At 29.3% G+C, this 7,890-nt stretch overlaps 1 long non-coding RNA gene across 1 annotated transcript; it reads right to left on the bottom strand.

The window, feature by feature from the left end:
- Positions 1–5,111: 5,111 nt before the first annotated feature.
- LOC145975451 (uncharacterized) lies at positions 5,112–7,890 on the bottom strand. Its single transcript, XR_014439981.1, has 3 exons — positions 6,872–7,890; positions 6,447–6,521; positions 5,112–6,165 (listed from the first exon to the last, which is right to left on the bottom strand). It is a non-coding gene; the product is annotated as an uncharacterized LOC145975451 (long non-coding RNA).

Below are 7,890 nucleotides of genomic sequence, written 5' to 3'. Positions count from 1 at the left end.
GAAATCCTAAACTATCCCTAGATAATTAATATTACCCTGCGCTTCAAAATATCGCAAAGTATCGCAATAAATTAAACCTAAACTACCCCTTGATACGGAATAATACTCCGCGCTACAAATATCGCAAGATATCGTAAAATATCGCATTGTATTTAAACTTATACTATCCCTAAATAATTAACATTACACTGTGTTCCCAAATATCGCAAAATACCGCAATATAAATAAACCTAAACTACCAATAGATACAGAATATTACTCTACGTCCGTAAATATCGCAAAATATCGTAAAATGTCGCATTGTATTTAATCTTATACTGTCCCTAGATAATTAATATTACACTGTGCCGCAAAATATCGCAATATAAATAAACTTAAACTATCCCTATAGATACAGAGTAATACTCTGCACTCCAATTATCGCACGATATCATAAAATATTATTTGGTCTGCGAATATGTTGGATATATTTGCGATAGACTATGGGAAATATATTTTTCCAAGAAAATGATTGGTTTTTTGCTAACAAATTATAAAATATTAATAGCAGAAATGGAGCGATTGAATATTTCGATAAAGAAGTCGAGGAGCAATTATTCTACCAAAAAGTCAAGAGGAAAAGTTGATTATTTTCTTACAGATATAGTTTTAAACAATAGAGCTGATATATTATGTTTAAATGTTCGCACCATCAACCTTTCAGCACAATTTCTGGTTTTATTCCGTGCTATGTACACGAAATGCCAGTGTTAAATTTTTAATATAAACGAATCTTGTGGTCCTCTCTCTCTCTCTCTCTCGCTCTCTCTCTCTCTCTCTCTCTCTCTCTCTCTCTCTATATATATATATATATATATATATATATATACATAAATACATAAATATTTTGTGGTCACGGTAAATATTGTAAAATCATCGATCTTTAATAGTATCTCGTCAGTGGATATGCTTTCGAATGTTCCACTTTATAGCAAATTTTTTATATTATTTTATTATAGTTTTCATAACATCAAAATATTTAATGCTTGATGCTTTATATATTATAATACAATGTGCTAAATTATAAAGTGTAACATAATTATATAAAGTATTACTACGCATTTTTATCCAATGTATCTTCTTCTTCAAATCTTTGCAGTGTTGTAATCTGTCGCATTCCCAAGACCATAGGGACTCGTGCTTCTTCCTTCTCTCTCTCTCTCTCTCTCTCTCTCTCTCTCTCTCTCTCTTCATGCTTTTATCATTCTTTTACTTTCATCTTATTCAAAAAATGTAATAATTACTAATTAACTATTATAATATAATATATTATAATATAATTATTATATTCATAATTAATAATTATTAATATAATAATTATAATTACGGGGTATCTCTCTTAGTCTGACTCTTTTTCTTTGACCTATCCGGCATGGGTGACCCTACCAGTAATTAAGGTCGGTGTTCATATAGTCTTATATTTAAGATCGTTTTAAGTAAAATTTAGAAAATGTTTATTATTTCATTGAGATTGAACAGAATTTTAAGATGCGAAGACCATATTTAAGATGATTAAATATAAAAACAGATTATATAAATACCGGCCTATGTTACCGCCGGCATAGCTCTCCGGATCATTAGAGTACTCAAACCTCCTCACCCGGCAAATGCCTTCGTTAAGGTGGAGATACCATCGAGGAGGTAAAATTTTTTTATTTTATTTTCTTTTAATAGTGTAGGTTTTTCAAATTTTCCAAATAGAAAATATAATACATAGAATTTATAAAAAATATATATGTATATTATATAATTATAAAATATTATAATGTATAATTACATAGCTTGCAGTCATATAAAAATATATTACAAAATATACATTATAATTATAATACAATTTATAAATACATAAAATTTTCCGTTGAAAATATATAGTATATAATACATAATTATAACAATAATAAAAAATACATTATATATAAAACATAAAATAATACATAACAAATTGTTATATAGAATATATACATAGCATATTTTATTATATTACACGAAAATATCAGAAATGCGTACAATTTATTAGAAATTTTTAGATTGGCGTAGCGCTGATAATCTATCGCAACCAAAAGAATCATTAATAAATTTATCGATTATGTCTTTCAATAAGAAAAAGTACCCGGAATTTTAATGCATTTTGTAAGGTTTTCTAAAAGAAATGTTCGATGACGCGAAAAGATAAGTAAAGCATCGATGTTACCCAACGATTAAATCAGAAAAAAAATCGCGGTTTAAATTTCGCGAATGTATATGATGAATAAAAAAAATTGATAAAAATAGTAATATTTAATTACAATACACATAATTTCTATAATCGGAATACAACGTGCGCACACGCAATATAATTATTATCATTTCATGTGACAATAAAAATATTGCAACATTAGAGGCGCATTTCATATAATTTGTAAATAATATACGTAAGGAATTAAACGCGGATGTAGAATCTATAATACTCGATTTCTTTCCAAATATACAATTTCATGTAAATTTCGCGATCAAAAGTATATAAAAATATATATCTTGTTTCGCGGACAATTGCAAATAGGCTAAACTTTAATGTTCCTTAAAATAATCGCGTTATCGCCACGTTCAATGAAGGATAACTGGCCCAACGATTAAACCAGATCAAAATCCCTCTGCCGAGTGATACGCTGGTTAATATCTAACAGAGAGAAGAACGATCTTAAAAGTGGAAAGCGACCTCAATTTGTCTTATTTCTTCTATTTCGGATCCCGCGGAATCGATCCACAAAGGAAAGTTAAGTGATTCATTGAACGTCATAAGTCCCGCTACAGGAAGGAACGAATCCCCGATCTTCCTGATTGCTCCCAATAACAGTGATTTCGGCAGCGAATTAACGACTGTTACCCTTATTATCATTTTCAATACATGAGATTAAACTTCGCGTGAAAAAAAACATGTTCTTCCATTGTAAGAAATATCTTTTTTTACTAAAAAAATGACTGGATATAATGATTTTTATATACATGTTACAATCGAGTATATTTAGGAAAAATGAAATACATGCGCTTTTATCGTTGCTCGGTTAAATGTATGAATAATAATAACTTTAGGGTACCAAATGTGCTCGAGACAAATCAAATCCGATAACAGCGAGATTTAAAAAAAAATTCAATTTGAATATTTAGCAACATCAAATGGAAGATTATCAAGAAATTAATTTTTCTGTTGCATTTAACACTTAACACGTGACAATAATTTACAGAATCTTACTGATATCAGAGTACCCATTCGATTTGTCTCGAACTTTTTAATTACTCACACATTTTATATTATATCATGCATCATCCTAATATATTATTAAGAATAATACAAAAAAAGGGTTTTTGCAAATACATCACAATTTGCGCACATGTATTTTATTATATATACATATACACTCGTCTTATCTAAAATAAATGTAATATACTGAGATAGTGGAACGTCCAGTGCCTGCAAGTGGTTTCTTAAAAGAAACCAAAAATAAAATTAATTCAAAATTAATTAATAAAATATACTTGTTTGTAACCATAATTTTTCAAATAATAAAAATTTTGCACAAAAAAGTTTGCGCAAAAACTTATTAAATTAAATTTATATTTGAAAAAGTGAATTTTATCTATTATATCCATTTTTGAACTATTATTAAATATTTTCATTATTAAAATAATATTGATATTAATGGAAGAACATTTTTAATAAAAAAAAAGAAAATATATCTTCTCTCAAAGTATACTTAATGAATTTTGTATTTTATATTTAATAAAATCGATTTCAAATGTACGGTGATCGTCGTTAAATCACTGCCAAAAACATTGTTTTCAGGAACCGCCAAGAAAACCTGGGTTTAATTCCTACTCTGTAATGGAAACTTCCAATTTTCAATGAGGCACCGAACTAAGCATTGCGGATAGAGCCCACAAAAACCGACGAGAAATAACTCTCCGCAATGAAGATCGTTTCGACTCTCCGCCAGTACAAACCGCATTTGCTAGCGTCCACCTGACATGAGGGACAGCGATAAGGCTTCTTCGCCAAGATAGCGATCACGTCCAAAAACGTGAAAAGAACGCAATTGTTTGCAATATAATTTATTATAAAATCGTAAATCAATAAATCGTAAATCAATAAATATTTAACGCGATTCGAAATTTTCGAAATACATTTAATTAAAAACGATAATCAAAGAAAATTATTTTGTTTTACAGATTTTAATTTCCGCGTGATCGATAATGTTCAATATTTCGCAATATTTTATTTTCGAATATACTTACGTTTCTATAATATTAAAAGCGCGACAAATTTTACGAGTAAAAAGCTAATATCTAATTATTGGGTTAACATCGTGTTTTTCTTGATTCACTTTTATTTAATAATCTTTATATTATGTAAAAGAGTTTTTTTACGGTATTTGCGCGAGTTTCTCGAATTTATTAATAATCTTTTAATATAAAAAAATAAGCTATCCAAATATTTGAATAATTTTGCAATAAAAATATTGAAATAAAATATATCAAATGTGTTAATTAAACAAATTTTCTTATTGTACGTATTCATCTAATTTCGTGTAATGTACAATAGATTTCTTTTACATTATTACAACTAGATTATAATTTATATACAATTGCAAAGAAAATTATTAAAAATAAAAAATAATATAATTACAATTTATAGATATAATTACAATGTTAGATACAATTTAATAATTGATGCTATTAGTATCAATATTCTCAACACAAGAAAATTGCAAAATTTTTATTATTTGAAATGATTAATCAATGATAATCAATGTATATGGATTCAAATAAGTTAGAAAAAAAAATTATTTAGATTGAATTACTTTTTTCTGTCAATATTTTATCGAATCAATATTATCATATTAGATACTAATAACATTCACATTCGAATTTAAAATTGTATAATTTTCAAAAAAATACAATTTTTAAGTGATAAAATATTAATACAATTTACAAAAAATAAAATATTAAATTTAATACATGTTATACGTATAATAAAATGCAACTTAAATGTACATTATGTATTTAAGTTACATTTTTTACATTTTCCATACATTTTCCATACATTTTTTTATTTTTATTTATAGTTTTTTTTATAATTAATTTCAATTCTTTATATATAATTTATTTAATTTTACATAAAATAAATTATATATATGAAAATACTCCTAAAAATAACATATTTTTATGGTTTTTTTCCTGAAAATAAATTTAATTTTTATATGCCCTAATAGCCCTAACAAACCTAACAGTCCTAACAGACTTAATAGCCCTAACAAGCCTAATACAGACCCCTAAAAATAACATATTTTTATGTTTTTTTTTCTTGAAAATAAATTTAACTTTTATATGCCCTAATAGCCCTAACAAACCTAACAGTCCTAACAGCCCTAACAGACTTAATAGCCTTAACAGACCTAATAAAGACCTAACATCCCTAACCGCCCTACTTGCTGGCTTACACCAGCAGAAATTCACGATAAGGTGAAATTTGGGGAACCCTAATTAGAAATCCGCGATAATGAGAAATTTAAGGAGCCCTAACCGGAAATTCGCGATAAAATTTAGGAAGCCTTAGCCGCGCAACACATCTTTTGGCCAATATTGCCAATATTGATATGTATTTTTCAAGCCAGTTATCTCTTCTTCTGGCCATATTCATTTTGACGACTAATAATTTGTTTACGATCGTACGATATTACGATCGTATTTTAACGTACGCCATTAAGTCGTCAGAAATCGCAAAATATAAATTATCATGCATATATAAAATATAATTAGCATGCATTTTAACTCTCCGTCGTCGGGTTGCTTATAAATATCTTTATCTTTTAGATTAAATATTTAGAAATTAAAAATCTATTTTTAAAAAGGCCGTTTTATAAAGGCCGATATATATAATGGAAATAAATATTTCATGTACCTCTATATCTATTGTTATTTTAAAAATATTTTTTCTTTTACTTTAATTTTTACACGCGTATTATCCCGCCAACCGAGAGTTAGAAGCAACGGATTTTTTCATGCATTTACAAATCCTTTGCTTCAAAATAAAAGGTTGTTACTTACCGGCACTGATGCGCAACAGCGGAGTTAATATTGAAGCTACGTTGTCTGTAACATACAAATATAAAATGCAAATTATATAAATGTTCAAAATAATTAATATTTTAAGAAATTATTATTGGACTCATTGAATTTTATATCCGATGCACGCAATTATAAATAAATATATAAATATGAAATAATTTTATAAGTAATTAATTTTTTTAAGTAGAAACTTTTATATAGAAAAAATTATAAAAATTTTCCCAATTTTTTCATGTTTAAATCATTCATATAAATCAAATTAATTTATTTATTTATATAAAATTAATATAAATAATAATACTCACCATCAGGTTGCTCCGCCGGTGCAAGATGCCTTTCCTAGGCCTGCTCCTCCTCTCAGATCATCTGGGTTGTTGCATCTATAACATACATATAGAAAATCCAAATTATAATAATGTCCAAAAAATTAATATTTCAAAAAATTATTATTTGTATATATTGAATTTTATATTCGATCCATATAATAATAAGCAGATTAATAAAATAATTCTATAAATTAAAAAAAAAACATTATTAATAATTCTTTAATAACTTTATAAAAGCTTATACCTTTACAAGATTATAGCTTTTATTTAAAAATCTTATTCTTCAATTCTCTTCTTTAAATCATATAAATAAAAAATCAAATTACGCGATTAATTGTTTAATTTAAATTATAATAAATATATTTAATATTTAATATATAATTGTAAATAAATAAATTATTTACCAGAAGGTTGCTCTGCCGAAGCCCGATGCCTCTCCTAGGCCTCCTCCTCCTCTCAGTCTTAGACGCGCGATACTTTCAGCGGCACTCCCGCACTCACGTGCGATATTTTTATATCGCTACTTTCGCACTTTTACGCGCGATACTGGACGGTTCCCGCACTATTCGATACGATTAAAAATTTTCTGTTTGGTCGCGCGATGTATATATTTAATATATATATACTTTAAACGGCACTCCCGGTTTCGATACGAGCGAAAATCCCATTTCACTGACGAGAGTCATCTTCGAGTCAACAGGTTGGGAATTCAACGACATCTTACCTCCAAACAAGAGTTAAGTCCGAAACGGAAGAAAACTATCGATTGATGGAATCAACGCGAATGAAGTTCACTCGACTCTTGTTCGTGCATAATATCTCATGGCTGTTAGAACAAGAGAAGGGACCCATTAACGACGATTCCAAGCAATCGATCGAATTCTAACCGATCCGTACCGAACTGGAGCCCGAAGCAGAGCGTGACCTCAATCAGCCGAACTTGAGCAAAAGCTCAAAACCGCGCGCCCATGTACACAGTACTGGACATACGTGTGCGCGGCCGGCATCACCAAGTGCCGCGATGCACGAGGCGTGAGAATTTCGTTACATTCGCAACGACTCAATGAGACATCCCGGTTAGTTGACGTCGGAAGATGACAACTCGATGACAAATAAGTGAAATTGGGATTGCGAGAAAGTCCAACGCGAAAACGCGATGACGCGATGACGCGAAAAAGCTAAACGCGAAAACGCGGTAACGAGACGCCGCCGTCCGCGACACGTTGACGGCACCGACGACGAAAAGTCGACGACGCAATCTGCGTCCAGCGCATTAAATGCGCGTGCGATCCATTGCGACTCGTGGCAATGCTGTGCAAATGGGTACTTAGCTTCCTCTTCAGGCTCCTTAAGATTTATCTTAAAGAAAAGAATTTAAGATAAACCTCAAGGGACCATCCAAGTACTGAGCCACCCCACCTCG

This window comes from Camponotus vicinus, unplaced genomic scaffold (genome assembly GCF_025532165.1).
Source record: "Camponotus vicinus isolate PSW18456_S1 unplaced genomic scaffold, iyCamVici1.0 SCAF_8, whole genome shotgun sequence".
In the NCBI taxonomy this organism is placed as follows: Eukaryota; Metazoa; Arthropoda; class Insecta; order Hymenoptera; family Formicidae; genus Camponotus; species Camponotus vicinus.
The sequence above is the reverse complement of the archived record's forward strand: the minus strand, read 5'-3'. Positions and strand labels throughout refer to the sequence as shown.